Below are 18,192 nucleotides of genomic sequence, written 5' to 3' on the forward strand. Positions count from 1 at the left end.
TTACTCTCCTTTTATTATTTTAAGACAGTGCTGGTTTGTTCAGCAAAGTGAACAGACATTGTTCTAGAGATCAAGAGTACGCTAATTAAATGATCCATGTTTTGTGCTTGAGCAAATGAAGTGATGCAGAACAGAAGCACATCACACCACTAGCCATAGCAACTCTATGGAAGTGACAGCAGAATTACAGGGAATGGTTGTTCATATTCAACTATTTGCATTCCCATCAAGTAATTTTATTTTTTTTATACCCCTTCCCCTCCCTTTTTATTCACTCCCCTTTCCCACCCTTTTTTTTTTTTTTCCCCCCTAAAGACCTGTTTGCAGACACTGAAGAACTTCATGGATTTATTCAGAAACATGGGGGCTGCAGTGTCAATCACGGATTCAGGTAGCTGAGCAGACAAGTGAAGAGATTAATTCTAAAATCGCTCATCTTGGTATGTTTGGGTGGAAAGTTGGGTTGATATCTAGAGCAGGATTAGTGGGAACTGGGCTTTCATTTCAGACTCTGGCACTGTGTGTTTGGCAAGAAAAACCAAATTTGTACATCTTCCAGTGCCTTGGTTTGCCCTTATTTCAGCAGTACTGCTCTACCTGCTGTAAGTATGTGGTATGTAAATTAATGAACATAAAACCTGGATGTTTCTTGAGAGAAAAGAGCTACATCTGTGCAAATGGTATAAAAAGCTACTTTACTTCCGCATGATAACTGCACACAATGTGGTGGGCTGTCAGTACCATTAAACACCCTCTCACTAAACAACAGCTTGCTCGGATGCAATTTTTTCTTGGCAACTTGGTACCTGTCAGAATCTCAAATATTAGGTGGCATTTCCTTGAACTTCACATTGCAGACGGGGTTCGTAACTATGCTAAATTAGTTGCCTCCTTGGAGTAAAAGAGTATCTGCTCATTGGAGTTCTTGAAGTTGTTTCTGATATTTTTTGATAAAGTATCAATGCTAAGGAAAACATTTAAACAAAAAAACTATATTCCAAGGTCTCTTGACTTTTCAGTCAACATATCCCAGCTGAATAAAAGGAGTTATGCAACCTTTTGCCCTTTCTTGCAACACCCTTGTGGCAGCTATAGCAACTGCTTATGTCAAAAAGTAATATTAGAAAGTATGTAATGTATTTTTAGATTCTGTCTAATGCAACTTAGCTGACAAAGAAGAGCCAGTGCCATGTGACCGCCTTTCTACAGACATTGGGGAATGTGGCACAAACTACATTTTGAGAACATCAGATCTGATTTTAAAGCCATGTGTGAAGCTGGAAATTTCTAAGTGATGCAGATTATTGCCAGACGTAAGTAAGTGAAGACTTAAAATCTCAACATCAGCAAGATACCAGACCTTTGCACACCAAGAGTGAAGTTACCTCAAAGGCCTTCACAAATCCAGGCTTCCCTGCTGCCAAGTCTTCCCCTTCCTTTGCTTTCCCAAGTGCCAGCAGTAGTAGCTGATGTTTGAGGACAGCTGGATCAGCTTGCTCAACTGATTGCAGATGGCTTTTTTTTCTTGAAGTTTAGTTTTCAGATGGTTTTCAGCTTGCCTTACTGTGAAATCTGACCACACAGATGTGCACGTGCTGGTGCGCTGGCACATGCTAAAAGCTTGAGTGCTCCTCTCCCTGACACCTTGCTTTGGTTGGCTTAGCCAGCTTGTGGAACTGCGTCCTGAACCATGGTGGCAGCGTTTGAACCTGCAGGTCCCACAGCTCATTCTGCATGAGCGGGTGCCTGCAGAGGAAGCTGCAGCTTCAGGCCCCATGTTGATGTTCTTTGCTTTACCACCTGCTGGTAGCTTTAAATTTCTGTGAAATAAATGGTAACTTCCTTTCAAAAGGGAAGCGTTTGCATGCAGTACTTCTGGGCAGGCTTGGCAGAGATGACCATGGCACAAACCATTCTCACAGTCTGAACTGGCCTTTTACCCTGCTGGTCCTTGCTCTGCTTCTGAGGCTTGTCTTGGCAAACTATGTGAGGTTGCTGCCAGGGTCGTACTGAGTTTGGGTAGAAGGGAAGGATTTGCCATATTGATGCCTTGGCTGAATGATCCAGTCAGGTACTGCAACTTGCAGTTTGTTTTTAAACTTTTAATTGTGAAATAGGGGTTCAGTGCAGTTCACTGTGCCTTGTGAGGCACAGGCATTGCCTGCACCGTGGGCTGATAAGCTGCAGCATATGACCCCAGTGTGCCATTGCCGCAGCCACCCTCTGACCCAGCCGTCCCACCGCTCCGCAGCCGCACAGCCCCCAGACACAGCCTTCCCCTTCAGCCCCTTTGGCCTGTCTCTCTTCAGATGAACAGTGATTTTCTGGGCAAGCCATTGAAGTTTTGATTCGTGCTGCAGATTCTTGTTCGCTGAAAATCACTTTTTAAGCTATTCACCAAGATCTTTAATAAGGAATTGCTGTTTTTGTGACAAGATCTGGTTTCAAGTGGTTTCTGACACATGGTGTTTAACTGAAAATAGCTGTAACTTGCTTGCAGCATTTTTACAGTCTCCAGGGAGTAAAGATGCAACTAAAGTTTCTTCTATTTTCATTTTGAAATATTTGCTCTATTGCTGAAGACTCTGGTCTGCTCTGTGTGATTGGCAGTTGTAATTGGTGACGGCTTGCATTTTTTGCATGTTTCTGAAAGAAAGTAAATAGGGCCCAAAATAATTTTTACTTTGAATAAGGATTTCTTCCCCTGTGTTAAGTTTCCCACAGACTGCTTCCTCAGCTTGACTGAAAGACATCAGGTTTTCTCATAATCTGCTGCTGGGTATTTTGGATATTTTGCTGACATTTCTATTTTGACACAAAAGTGGTATAAATTTTCTGAAAATCAAGGAATGTCTTATATTTTTCTGAGTCTTTTATACATCACCTTTCTCTCAGCCGCATGATTTCTCTGTTGTTGTAAATTATTAACTTTTGAACATAGGGATATTATTACCTCTGTCTCTTCTCCTGCCCTTTGAATTGCAGAGTTGCTTTCATTGGCAGCGTGAACTGAGAAATCATGTTGGCCACTTCCAGCCCTGAAATTGTAATAGTTCATCCCATTACATGGTAATTTTTTCCAGCTCAGTTCTCCTGAGAACCTTGAAATGGGTTTTCCATAAAAATATTCCGTCCACTCTTTTTCTTTTAAAAGCAGTAGTCAAATTTGAAGGGATAATCTAGCTATTGTTTCTAGTGGTATATGAGTTCTATTCTGGTGACTTTGTTAAATTATAGAGGATTTTTATAGTGCAGCCTGGGTCACTGAGAACTTGGTGACTTCTTTGAACAAGATTGCTTGTTCTTTGGGAACAAGCAGAGACACATCATTAGCATCTTAACTGATGGAAACTTCTCCATGAAAAATGCATACACTTTTTATGGTTTTAATTTGCACAAGCACTCCATGAGATTGCAGTAAGCTGTAATAAAAGGTTTAGATGTCTTATATCCACATGCCCTCAATGGGTCACAGTACCATCATCAGGAACCTATATCAAGTGCATCTTCCCTTTTGAGTGCTAGTTTTGTCATCTGTAGCTGTTGTGAGCTGCCTGACGTTGCAGCTATGCCAATACTTTCAAACTGCTTGGGCCCTCGGGTTTGTTATGGTTCAAGATGGCCAGTATTTGTCAGGAAAGAACAAATGAACTAGTAGCTATTCAGAACAAGACTTCACTTGCATTGAATAAACATGGTGAGAAATTCTTTTTATTTAGTTTCTCAGCTGAGACATTAATCTATGTTAAAATTTGCACAAGATGTGCCTTGGTTCAATTTTTGTCCTTCTGTCTTAATTCTTGGATAAGCCAAGATAAGAGAGAGGTGATTAAATAGTTGTCCTCAATTAGTCTTACCCTTATAAGCAGTCCCATGAAAATTGCTGTGGGAGGTATTACATGCATTGTGTACTCGAACAATAAAAACAAGCTTTAATAGTTGTTCCTACCATAGTTAAGTAATCCTGTTAAAGCAAAAATACTTGCAGGTTTTATACTCAGGTGGTCTCTCTGATTTGGCAAAAGCAAGATAAAGGGCAGATGTCAAAGATGCTAAAGAGCTTTTTTCTTTCTTTTCCTACCCCTCCAGCCCCAAGAAAGCAGCTCCCTGCTGTATGTACTATTTTTTATGTGCCCTATTTTATTGCTAACGTTGTGCTTAATCCTGTATCATAGTCAAAATTGCCTTGCAAGGGTTCTGGCAGTTTGGAAATGGGCTACCAACCCTTTTTAGCACACTCAAAACATTGAGCTGACTGACTTCTGAGTTACAAACCTGAACAACTTACAGACACCACTCATTAAGGTGTTGAGGAAATAGCTTGTCAGGGCTTCTTAAGTGCTCTGACTCATAGCACTCCACAAAATCTCAATCATGTGATTTAGCAAGGCACAAATAAGCCTGGGGTTTTTTTATAGGCTTAATTACACCCAGTGAAGCAATGTCCTTTTGCTTGAACAGGGAGTTTCCACACTGCTGTGAAGTCAAAACACTGCTAGGAGAACAGAAAGGTTCAAGCAGAGCCATCGAGCTCCTAGGAAAAGCAGAAGGAGCGTGTGTACTCATGACCCTGTTCTCCCAACACTCCCATGGGATTTAGTAATGGGGTTTGTCTGTGACGGTAAGACTGAAGGATTCCCTGTTTGCAATCACTGCTGACTTAATAAATGACATGATCAAGATAAGTGTGTCTGGTTTTTCCTTCCCCTTCCCCCTTCATGTACTAGTGAAAGAGAAATGAACTGATGGGCGAGAGGTCACAACCTGCCTAGAATAATTACACTTATTCAGCAAGGAGATCTTTACGTAAGTGATGTTACTGCTTCTTTCACTCAATTTTTCTGTGATTTAGTATCTGTGTGCCAATGCCTGCAGGATTTCAGACTCATCCAGTCCATCCCATCCATGGCAAATGGGAATTTTAGGTATGTTTTCATGAACAAGGAGGCTAACACAGGCTGCTATCTGAAGCATTTGCTGAGCCAGTGCAGCTGCCACCGATGGGATATTTTCCACCATTAGTGGAAATGGGTGTAGCCAATGCCATTCCAGCCCCTGTTGGGCTAATGCTTGTATTTCAAGAATTGTCTGTTAAACGCTGAGGGGGAGAACACAGCATGCAATTAATGTTGCATCATCATATTGTGTAATGGGCCTTGCTGGATACTAACTCCTTGTTATACTGTTTCTTGTAAAAACAGAGAATAAAAAAGGGCTCTTTGCCTGTGCAGCTTATCATTTGAGGTATAGTCAAATTAATGACAACTGGTTTTCAGTAATTGTAAATAGCAGTAAAATGCATTTACAGGGCTTGGGACTTCTTCCTTACAGAAACACCAATAGTGTCCTAGAATGAGAGAACATTGCTAACAGGATCCATCCAACACATACTCCCTTTGAAATAGAAATAAAATTGTTGAATAATCGCCATTTTTGTGAAAATTGCTTTGAGATATTTCTCATCCTGGCAAAGTAAGCTCCTCTTTTTTTACTGGTCAGCTTTTGTTTTCAAGGCCTGTTAAACTACATGGCATTTTTATCAAGCTCAAGTATTTTCTTGATCAAAGTCTTTAGTAATAAAAAGCACTTTGAACTCAGCTTAGGAAGCTCATTCATTTCTTAATAGTATTTGAAGTTCTTTGCCTATTTTACAGGCCTAACAAACTCCCCTTAGCACCACACCTAAATTATCTTGAAACTCAATCTCTTATCTTCTTTCCTAACCTCTGATTTATTAATCACCTGGACACTGCCACAATCGTGAAGCTACGAGCCTGCCACAATTCTGCTGAATGCTCAAGTTGCTTTCTGTAGCCTTTTCCTTTTTTTTTATTCAAGCACTCTCCCCAGGGTATGCAGTTCCACATTGCCATACCACATAAAGTTCTGGCTCGGTTTTAGCTCGGTTACCTTATTCAGCCAAGAGACAGGATTTTCGTTATTATTAAGGTGCTCAGCTTTTTGCAAACTATAGGGGGAGATGTTTGCTCATCAGTTTTTTTTTTCAGTTTTAAGCACTCATTTTCCTTGTGGAAAAAAAACAAAACCCAAACCTTCTCTTTCTGGCTGTCCAAGAAAAGGACCACCTCGTTACCAAAGAGAGAAGGGGGGAGAGAGACTGCACAGTTTTCATTTTGGTTTAAAGATGTTTGGCTTACCTCTGCGTTTGGGCACTGTTCTTATTCTTTAACGGTTGGCTCACACATGAGCTTTCTATCCAGTCTGCTTTCCACTATTCTTTTGCTTTGCTACAATTTATATTAAACTGTTACCTTACATAATTTATACAAAATAATTTATTTAAAAATACTGTCCTTTGAAGAGAATAAGGGATTTGCTGCCAGGTATAATAAATGGGTAAAACAATTTCATCATTTTCCAAGTTTATTCAAACATCATTCCATCTATAGCAATTTTCTCTAGTGTCATATGTGTTACTTGAGAATCTGCAAAGGTGACTTATTTCTGAAGAAAATAAACCTTTTTCTCTAAGCCTTTTCCTGCTTTACATTTGCCCATGTTGTAGCAGTGTGGAGGGAATCTGCCAGTGCTTGGAGCCAGGTCATGCGCATAGCTGCACAGGCCACAGTCACTTAAGGCTCCTTTTTCATAACTCTTTTAAAATACCAATTTCAGAAAAATAGTTTTGAACACACAAAAAAAATTGTCATGTGAATATGATCTTCAGAGAGCAAATGAAATGGGTTATAACTGTCTTCCTCAGTGAATTTATGGTGCGGGGAATTTCATGTCAGTTCAGCTGACTGCCTCATTTTTCAAAGCGTTTCACTATGGTTTTTACATTTTCAGTTAAGCTGTTGCTATTTAAAAAGATGACTTCTACGTCATTTGCAAAGCATGTAGAAGTTGGAGGCAATTCAGCATTTTGACACTCTTAATTAACTGACAGCCTGTCATGAAAGTAGGTTGTAATTAAACGATATGGTAATTTTGGCCATGCTGCTTTTCAAACTATTTTTATATCCCAGCATAATAATTCAGGTGGTGACATCATGTCAGTATATGTACTTCTCCTTCCTCAATGCCTACTCAAGAATTGTTGCTCCTGGTTCAAAATAGCTTTAAGAAAATAAATTCCAAACAGTGCTTGGTGAAAGAGGAAATAGAAATTTAAAAAATTTCCTGTCACAGACTTAGGCCTGTCATCCTGTTGGGGTCTGTGAAGATGACGTGTAATATGTGACAACCTACACGTCCTGTAAGAGATATTCACACATTCAGAGATCTGCAGGGTTTCTAGGGCAATCCGGTTGGGTTTGTGAAAAATGACTGGAGAAAACAAAGGTAATTTTGATGCTTACAGAGCCTGTGCCGTGCTCGCTCAGGGATATTACTAACGATTTGAGTAATATTATATTTGGATTTGGCTCAACATATTTTTAATTACTGAAGATTATGCTGTCTTCAGTAAGAGGGGTGGGTGTTGAAATGGGAGTGCTTTTACTGGGTAAGGAAACACAGTTTTACAGAGGTATTCCAGGATGGACATGCCCCTAACACAGCCTGACAGTGTTACTGTTCCGAAATGAGTAGGATTTGCCAGCAGCCAGTAATACCCACTGCATTTTGAGCCAGGTTCTTTTGATGTCCATTTTCTGATGTGCTGCCCTGGGGAAATCTTCCATCTATTCATCTCTTCAATCCCTTAATAATATCCCTTATGCCAGGAACATCATAATGCTGAATGCCATGACTGAGACGTTACTATGAATGTACTGAAGATCCTTGCTTGGTGTGTGATGAAACGATCTTTGGGGAATAAGTGAAACAAAAGCGCGTGTAGGATATCCTTTAATTCAATGAAGAATGTGGGTGGAGAAGCAATTGAAATGAGCAAGATGCTTTGGATTTTCCTTAATGCCTCAAATACTTTAGGGTGTACTTAAATCTCTGTGTGTCTGTGTGTGAACAGTTTCACTGCTCAAAGAACTAATGAAAGCAGGAGGAGCCCATGTTTTTTAACCATCTCCTTTACCTGGTCTTCATCACACCTTTCCCCTGAGATATGGGTACTGTATTCCCTGTGGCAGTTCTGACAGGGGAGAAATAACCCTACAAAGGAGTCCAGACCTCCGTGTGGCTGACTGACAAGGCATCTGCTGCTAAAAGTTACTGTAGTGGCTGCTTTCCCTCTGCTGTGCCCTCAGTGGTGGCAGTCATTTGTGACTTTCTCCTATAGCAATCACCAGCTGCCTCTTTCAAGTGTGGTTGAACTTGAACAACATATTCCTGAATTACTTAAGGGGAAAAGAAGGTGTACATATGCACAGATGTGTGAGCCTTTCTTCTTTAAAAGGCTTAGCTTAAAAAAATTGTATGCGTGAAGGATGGTGGTTTTGATGCCCACCACACTCACTGCCGTTAAGGAGAAGTAGGGTGGAGAAGATCAGCATGCCCACAGCGTGGACCCAAGAGAGTCTCACAAAAGTGGTGCCTGCCAGATTCCTTCAAGGATAAAATCCCTTTTGCTGGAGTTTGACTTTATCACGAATCGAATGATTTAATTACTAAAAATCATGAACCAGAGCTTGAGAGTCATGTATGTCCATGCATAGCAGCTATTCATCTATCTCCAGCACAACAAAGAAGGGAAATGCTTAAGATAACAAAGAGCCAACATCTACCACTTCCTTTGAAGTAAGTTTCAGTTCTTTTCCTTTCTAAAGAAAACCCAGCTCTTCCTTTGAATTCAGAAAGACTTAAAGGATAAATTCATATATACATATTAGATCAAGCCCTTGACAGAAACATTGAAAGAAAAAAATTATATTCTAGATAAAGGTTTATACTTGTTTACTTACATCCTCAAAAAACTCCACCCTCAAACAACAAAACAAACCGCATTGGAAATATGTAACTGCATGTTCCTGGACGTGTTGACAATTCTACACTTGGACTGAAGACTTTTTCTGAAACATGTTTCCTACCTCAACCAGAAGTGATGAGTTACTTGCAAGATGTGTGCTCATTTCTCCTGCTGTCCCTCATCTTCTGCTTTTCTATGACCCAGGACTCAGTGGGCTCCTTCCTTCTGTGTTCTCCCTTCTATGGAGACTAGCAGCTTTCTCTCTCCTCCCTCAGGTTCACAGACCTGCAGATCTGGAGAAACTGGGGATGGAGGAAAGTATTGAGAAAAAAATTATATTGTAGCACTCCCTCTCAGCACTCCCTCTCTGTAGTGCTCCCCAGTAATATCTGTAAGGCACATGGAGATGAGATGCATCACTGCTTGGTGCTGCTCTTACAGCATATGCTATACAAGGAGTCAGAAGTAAGTTTCTGACCTTTATCTGTTTACTTCTTCTGTGTTCCCACCTTGGTCTTTGATTTATATTTAGGTGCCTTTCACATAATCATGGAACGGTAGAGGTGGGAAGGGATCTCTGGAGGTCTCTAACCCTCTGCTCAAGCAGGATCAGGTTTCCTAGGACCATGTCCAGCAGGCTTTTGAATATCTCCAAGAGTGGAGACTCCGCAACCTCTGTGAGCAACCTGTGACAGTGTTTGGCCACCCTCACAGCAGAGAATTTTTTTATTATGTTTAAGGTGAATTTCCAGAATGTCAAATGTTTTTGACAAAAGCAAGTTAAAGCTGTCTAGGGCTGTTCCAGAAGGTTGAGTTAACTTTTAGGTTTGACCATCCAAGAAGAAACACTGATTTTTCAGCTGGTCTAGTTTACATGCAGATAGCTCTGCTTGTTATTGTGTAACTGTTATCCCCCCAAAAGAGAGAGCAGTAACACCAGGGCTATGACAGTGTTTCTCTAACTTGGTGACACGGCCCTCTCAGCTCTGGCCATAGCCCTTAGCCTGTCCGTAAGGATATAGCTGAGGATGTAGAAGCTGAAAATGGCACCATATAAAGATGCAGAGAAACTTGTGATTTAAAGAGAAATTGAAAATGTCATAATTTTTGCAGAACAAAGATGAATCAGAAGGAATATAGAGGAAATAAACAGAATAGAGGATTATATAGAGAAGGTAAAATTGATTGTTCCTATATGAGAAAAAAAAAAGGATATTAGGTTAAATCGTACAGTAGAGCATTTACATCTGATGGAAGAAAATACTTTTAAAGTACAATTAGTGCATGGAACTCACTGTTACAAGACATCACAGATTAAAATAGGATTTAAAAAGGATTAGATTTTTTCTGTATAAAATGCGTGTCTGTTTAGATTAGATAAGTACAACAAATAACTGATTTATTTAATTTGTATACTGCATCTGTAAGAATCTGACAGCTTTTTTGATCATAGAATGTATTTATGTTGGAAGAAAAAAGAAAATACATCAAAAGGTATCACTACAACATTCTTAATAATGGGTTATTTATTAATACGTTGATATGATTTTTCAGTTTGAAATAGTTTTATTTTGTACTATATATAATTAAAATCAAGTCAAGTTTGAATTGCAGTGTTTTGATTTCTCTGAAGTTGTTTTGTTCTTAGAATTTTCCTTGCATCGAAGTGTTGACATTTGAGGGAGTGGGTTTCTGTTCACAAAAACAGCCATTCAAAAATCCTCCACAAAACATCCTCTGTGCTACTGTTTGCTGGTGGAATTCCTTTCTGAAGTGTCTGATGCGGGTTGTTCTCAGCCAGCGTATTGAGTAAGTCTTGCCTGTATGAGTGAGCGCGTCAAGCACTGAGTACATTCACTGAAGCCCACACAAATGCCTGAGACTGTTATTTAGGTAGACCTGCTTTATGAACTTGTAAACTCTCTTGTAGGCCCATATCTGGGCTAGTTTTGGAGAATCTCAGTTTAAAAACCACCTGTTCTTCACCATTGTGCTTCCCATTGGCCTTGAAGCGTAGATATTTTGGTGGCACGTATGGAAAAATACATATGGCTTTTTAGAAAGGGCTATCAACAATTCAGAAACTTCTTTCTGGAAGCTTTCAGATATTCTGGTCTCTCCTTCCTCATCAATATATCATACTTAAGGCAGATTTTTTTAAACCAAACTGGCATGAATTATGACTTTTATCCAAACAGTGAGAATCTCAATTGTCCTACCTTCCGCCATCCTCTGGCATAGCTCCAATGTTATTCCTGGAGTACTATCATCTTTGAAAAATGGAAGGTTTTGTATGATTGAGGAAATTAAATAATATCACAGCCAAGTAATATCCCAATATAGACGGAACAGGATGTAAAATCAAGAGGTCTATGATTCTAGTCCAAATTTTTAAACACTTTTTTTGAGCGATATGGAGCAGGTTGCTTAATCCTTACAGGAAGACTAACAGGTTTCAACTAATTGTAAAGCACTTTTAGGTCTTCAGATGGAAAATGCATATTTCTCAGCATTTTAGGAAGATGAAGTTCTGTAGATGGAGCTAATTTTTCAAACTCGTATTCATTTTTGACTCTCAAAGGTCTTTTGTTTCAGTGAACTAGAAAGCACATATTTAGGTGATGATTTCATATCTTCCAAACGATTGTTTCTCTTGTAATCATCATAATAACACTTTTCATAGGAGACTCTCAAAGTGGTTTCACAGACCTTCATAAGGTCTCGTGCAATACTTACTCATGTTGCAAATATAACTACTTCTGCTGTACAGACAAGGAGGAGAGAGGATTGAACTGGTTAAATGTCACTCAGCAAGTCAGCTAAAGAGTTGAACAAGAACCTGTTTCTCCCGATTCCAAATCCTGGCGGGTTTTTTGTTACTGAGCACAGACATGTTCATCTGGAACATCCTCACAAATACTCGCTCAAATCCAGTGGGTATTCACTAAAGGCATTTCCAGCTTCTGGCCAGACCAGGAATGTAATCAGAAAGGTACTTAAGCATTTCCAGGGCTTCCAAATACAGACAAATAGCAAAATAAACAATAAGAATGAAATTATCCAAATGTTTATTGTTTTCTTGTTAACAGGGACTCCTAAATCCTGTAATGTGACTTCTTGCTTAGCAGACTGACTTCTTGCTTAGCAGACGCTTTCAAATTACCTAAGCGTCACATCTCAGTCTCAAATACTAAGTCCAAATAACAACCTTTGAAAAGTTGTCCCGTGAGTATTGGAAAAATCGCCCTTGTTTGCACATGGATTTGTGTCTTCACCCTCTGACCTTTTCCTTGCAATAATCCTAGTCCTGCCACGTCCATGATGACCCTCCTACCACAATGACCTCAGCTTCCTCCACGTTCCCTGCAAAGTTCCTGGGCCGAAACAGCACATGCTGGGAGTAAGGCGGCTGTGCATGCATCCTGCCGGAGCAGCCGGAGCACGTGCTGATTAATGAACTGGCTGCTGCCACACTGAATATGGACCAGCTGAGTTGGACTTGCTTTGGCTCGCCCCCTCTGTGTCTGGCCGTGGATTGCCACAAAACTTGTAAGAACTTAATTTCCTTTAAGATTTACCGCCTTTTCAGCTGTGGCTGAAATTGGCCAAGAGATCCTAAAGATATGGGAAGAAGGGAGGGGAAGAGAAAGACAAACAATTTAATTGAATAAGTGTTGTTCCCTTACGAAGCTTGGGCTAATAAGCTAAAATGGGTGCCAGAGGGAGAGAAAAAAGAAAAAAAAAATCAAGATGTAATTAAAGTCCAAAGCTCTTGCTCAAGCTTACACAGAATTTTAGCACAGATACAGACACAGATCTTTTAGAGCCTCTGGGCCAGTGTCTGGAATATGGAGAGAAAAGTGATGGATGTTTCAAGATGTAGCCAGCATAGACAGTAAAGCACTTATGTTCCCTTTTAAATGCATAACCTATGTGAGTGTGCTGCTGGAAAGGATTAAATTGCCATCTTTTTTATTCCTAAGAATACACGGCATGTTTAAAATTTAAACTGGACAAAATAAGAATAGGTATTCAGCATGGAATGACTCTAAATTGACCCGTGCATCGAGATGGTGACCTAGCAGGTCTTTTTCTCTTCTAGAGATTAAGTCATATTTGGTGGAAAATGCATCATAGATTAATTAAGTGCCCATGTATTAGTGGTCTTATTGTATGATTCACTGAATACTCAGTTAATATAGGATTCTGAGGACCTTTAGCCAAGCGTTTTTATTGATTCTGATTGTTCCGGTGCAGGTAGTACTTGAGTATAATGGATGAAGCCTGCACAAAATTTAGAAAAATCAAAGATTCAAGGCTGATGAGGTAATAAAGATGTATTCAAGACAGATGCCACAGGAGCCGGACCAGCCACTCAGCCACTGGAGGGCAAAATCACAACATTGTAACCTTCATTGCAGGTCTCTTGGTGTCTTTCTAAGGGTATAATCAGAGAGCTGGTTTTTTACAACAGAAACTGGCACTCTATTAGCAGTGGTAGTAGTAATTATCATCTAGAGTATTGTGTCTGTCAGAGTGGGGTATGCAAGTAGTTACCAGCTACTGTATGGAAAAACCCAGCATTTTATTCCATGGAACTATGAATAAAAGCTTCAGTCACCCAAGAGGTTTGGACGCTTAAGTTCACAGCACAGGTCTTTTGTACTCAAGATCTCACATATCACTTGAAGACTGAGTATTTCTATCAGGAACTACATTAGGGAAGTAATGAACATTTTGCTGTGAGGTTTCCTAATGGTATGATGCTACCAGATCAGGGAAGCAGGCTCCTGAGTACCAGATTCTGGAGAGGGTCAGAGCCTCACGTACGATCCCCTATCCAAGTCTGTCTTTCGCCAAGTGTTCCTGTTCTCCTCTGCCCTGGTTCTTGTCCTCTCCTGCACCTATCATCGAGCACCTATTCTCTGCTCCCACCAGAACTCCCACTCTGCTGTTCAGAGACCAGGCATGGGTCAGCTTTGGTATGGACCTGAGAGACTGCTTGGCACAAGAGAGATCAGTCTCCTGCCTGTGACAGTGGCCAGAAGCAGATGCCAGAGAAGGAGTTTAGTAGCAGGATAATCATAGAGTCGCACTTGTCAGGAGTAACCTCCCAGCTTCCAGCAACGTATGTCTCAGCCTTCTTGAGTGAGAATGTTATCTTTGTAGGCAATATGCTTCAAAGGATTTGCCTTCTGTGAGCAAGTCCACCCATCCCTTCAACCCAAGTAAACATTACCATCCACGCGGCTGCTCCCATCATGTGCTCAAGAACACATGATCTGTGTCAGATGATGCTGAAAGGGATGACAGGTTGTTACTTTAGTGCCCAAGGAAATCTGCATGGTCTAGTAACCAGAATCCACAGCTGTGATCACGTAGTTGTATCTCATGGGTAACACACATTCAGGACTGAACTCCTGCTTGTGTTAAAGTACAGTTTTTAAAAGCACCTGATCTTGATTTTGACATTCCAGTGCTGGGATATCTAACTTGATCCTCCCTAAAGTGTCTCAGTGATTAATTACCTTCATTGGTAGAAGACCTCACCAGGAAGCTGAATACATCTGCCTTTAGCATACACTCACTGAATTCTGGAAGTACTTAAAACCTGTGACTGAGTCACCCCTTCACTTTCTTTTTTGACACTGAAATAGATTGGACGTTTTCACTTTCAGTCTAAATCCTTCTTATTGGTCTTCTCTGAACCATCTCTTTTTCAGCTATTAAGGAATTAAGGAATTTGGATATCAGACTCCAGGACCAGTTGGACTAGTACCAGATAAAAATAAAGACATCTTTCTGTATTCTCCTGTTTATAAAACCAAGGATTGCATTAGCCTGTTGGCCACAGCACCACACTACCTGCTCATTTTCTTCTGATTATACGTGATGACTCTAGAGATTTTTTAACATTAACTTGTTAGGGCACAAATTGTCTCATCCTGTAATCATGGTCTCTATTTTTTGGTGCATGTTTTTTACATTTGGCTGTACAGAAATGCATATTACTTGTCTTCAAGCTGTCTCAGATACTTTACAACATGACTTGTTATTTATCACTCCCTATTGCTCACAGCACTCGCAAACTTTGTAAGTGATGATTTTATGCTTTCCCTAGAGCCATTAATATCAATACAATATAGTGTAGAACTAATTGCTGTAGGACCCAGAAACACATTCTTTGATCATGATTTCTTATTTCCCCACTTTGTAACTGTCAGTTAGCCAGGGTTTGAACAATCTAGTATGTGCCATGATGAGTCTGTATCATTCTGACTTCTTAATTAAAATGCTGCAAGTTACCAAAACAAATATTTTGCAGACCTACTTACCTTGATCAACCAAACTCATAATGCCATTAAAAAATCAAATTATTTTGGCAGGATTTATTTTCCACATTAATTTTCATTTATTTTGTTTCCATCCTTTAATTCTTTTTTAATCAAGTAATGTAGATAATGTCCCATTATATTACCCAGAATTCTTGTCAGGCTGGCAGGTTGTAATTACCCTGGTCACCTTGTTTACCCTTTTAAAATATTGGTACAATATTTCATCCAGTCCTCTGGAACTTTAACAGTGTTCCAAGATTTATTGAAAATCAACATTAATGTTCTAAAGATACTCTGTGCCAGTGCTTTTAAAACTTTTGGATGCAAGTTACCTAGACCTGCTGATGCCCAACTTTATTAGCTTCTGTTTAACATCCTCCTCAGTGCCTGTTGTAATGGAATGTATTTCATCATCATCATATGATATTCGTATATCATCTGGCTCGTCCCCAAACACAGACCAGAAATAGTTATTGAGCTCTTCTGCCTTTCCTACACTCGTACAGCTGTTCTATTATTCCCATCTAGTAACAGACTGAAGCCATTACTAAGCTTCCTTTTCCCCCAAGTTTCTGCAAGTTTCACTAAGTAGCTAAAAAAATCCTCCTTATTTGTCCTTAACTCTGCTGTTCATAGATTACTCTTGCATCATTTTGAACGCTGTATCAATTGCCCCTAACTCCTAGCTCCCAGTGTACATACATTGTTACAGACACGCATCTTTGTATTGCTCCTGTAACTCTCTGCTGACCCCTTCAAGTAGGGCATCTCATAGCTTCCCCTCACATTTCTAACTGTGGTCTTCTCACCCACTTTCCAGTTCCCCACCTTTTGCAAATTGGAGTTTCCTCTTCTATATGCTCTCCTTCATGGCTCTTCCTTGGTACGTCCTCATAAGGTTCTGGGCAAAGACAGTAAAAGACTTGGGAAAAGAGGTAGTAAACTCAATACCAAACGTCCATGCTATCATGCAGGGTACTCTTAGGCATGATTTCTCACTACCATGCTGTAGAGGCTCACTGACGTGAGGCTGATGTACATGGAAGAGCTGAAGATACCTTTTGGAGAATTTGTAACTCTGACACTTGCACTGAATGTGCCAAGTAGAAGGTCGTGGTCCATGTCTTACAGCCTTGCTGGGGCTTGGAATCAAAATCATTGATTTGGTTTGTATGTAGTGTTTCTCACTATCCATACCCAAATGTTTCCTGTTTGGACAGTAGCAGAGGGAGCACATTGAGAACACATGGTGGCAATCTCTCTGCTTTAATCTCAGGTCTCTGGCACCACCACTGCCTGGAGCAGCAACATGAGTTTTGCTGAGTTTCTGCTTCTCTAGATATATCTCCATTGGGAACAAGTCATGTGGCATCCAAGATACATACAGATACCAAGAGGGGACAGAGCATGAGACCATGTGCCATTACCTTAACTCATGGATATGTTTCCCATCACTCCCAACTCCTTTTTTGCATGCTTTCATGAGATGTCCTTCTTGCAAAACAGCCAATTATGATATCCCTCAGGTAAAAACTCTTAGTGCTTGGTGAGAAAACATTCCAATGAATGGATGCATGCAGAGGGATTAAAGTAGAACGAAATTATGGTAGTGATATGCCTCTGTGAGACACATGTAGATGGCAAACCTCTGCGCTTGCATGCATTTGGCCAGAGGGTATGAAGTGTTACCTTGCTCACCCTTTAATTTATTTCCTTTTTGTCTGTCAGGCATATTGTGTTTAGCAGTCTGAGGTGTTTCATGAGAATTGTTCTGAGGATAATAACTGTGTACTGGACTGATCCGAACTCCTCATCTGTGCTTTACAAGCATGACACCACTAATTGCTGAAGAGATAGCAAGTTGGGGTTAACCGGGAACGCTTTATGCGAGAAAATAAATTCCGCCTCCATTAACATGCTACTACCAGCTATGATTGATTAGCATTTTTTATCTCCTCAGCTCTTTGCCCATGGATTGATGATTCAGTTGATTGGGAGTATCTTGTATTTTCTGCTTGAAAAGCACATAGTTCTAGCAGAATCAATGAATAAACATTAAGTGCTTCCCTTTCATTTCAAGTGGGATGGGCAGATGCTCTTTGAGCAAGAAGGCCTAGATTTTATCACCGGGGCTCATTACACCGCATTCACTGCCATATGTAGCAAGTTAATGGAGAAGCCAAACCTGCTGGAAAGTGATAGCCTGCAAGCGCGAAGACCTGAGAAGCAGGAATGGCGGTCCAACTGCATTAGAAGCCACCACACTCACCTTTCCCTCCCTCCTAGGGGTGACATGGCGTTCCTGAGGGGGAGCCGAAGTGGGCCTTTCCTGAGGCGGGCTGTTCCTGAGAGGGAGCCGAGGTGATCCTGAGGCGAGGGGTCCCTGAGGAGGGCCACTCCTGAGGGGTAGCCAAAGCGAGGGGTCCCTGAGGTGGGGTCGTTCCTGAGGGGGAGCCGAGGCGTCCCTGTGGCGGGCTGTTCCTGAGGGGGAGCCGAGGCGAGGGGTCCCTCTGGTGGGCCGTTCCTGAGGGGGAGCCGAGGCGACCCTGAGGCGGGGGGTCCCTGAGGCGAGGGGTCCCTGGGGCGGGGAGCGTTGGCGCGGGCAGGGCGAGGCGTTGGCGGAGCGTGAGGCGCCGGTGAGGGTCGCTGCCCTCCGCCCCGCTGGCCGATCCCTTCCCACCCCTCGCCCCGTCCGACCCGCTGCAGGCCACACGCGGGAAGGTGCCATTTCCTCGAGTTCCCGAGTGCCTGCAGCCGGGCGGGGAAAGGTGTCCCGCTCCCGGCATGGGCGCCGCCCTGGCCGCCTCCTCTCCGAGGGAGAATCGGTGAGACTCCGGGCGCATAGTTATGGTTTGGCGTAACCTGTCAGTGTGCCACCGCAGTTCTGTGAGGAACCAGCGTGGTTTGGTTTTTAAATTTTTTTATTTTTATTTTTTTTTCTGGAATTCTGCTTTGCTGAATGTGTCTTTGAGCGGATGGCTCCGTGTCTGTGCACCCCTCAGAGTGGCCGTGGGTGCCTCTCTCCGATTA

This window comes from Numenius arquata, chromosome 8, assembly GCF_964106895.1.
Source record: "Numenius arquata chromosome 8, bNumArq3.hap1.1, whole genome shotgun sequence".
Taxonomy (NCBI): Eukaryota; Metazoa; Chordata; class Aves; order Charadriiformes; family Scolopacidae; genus Numenius; species Numenius arquata.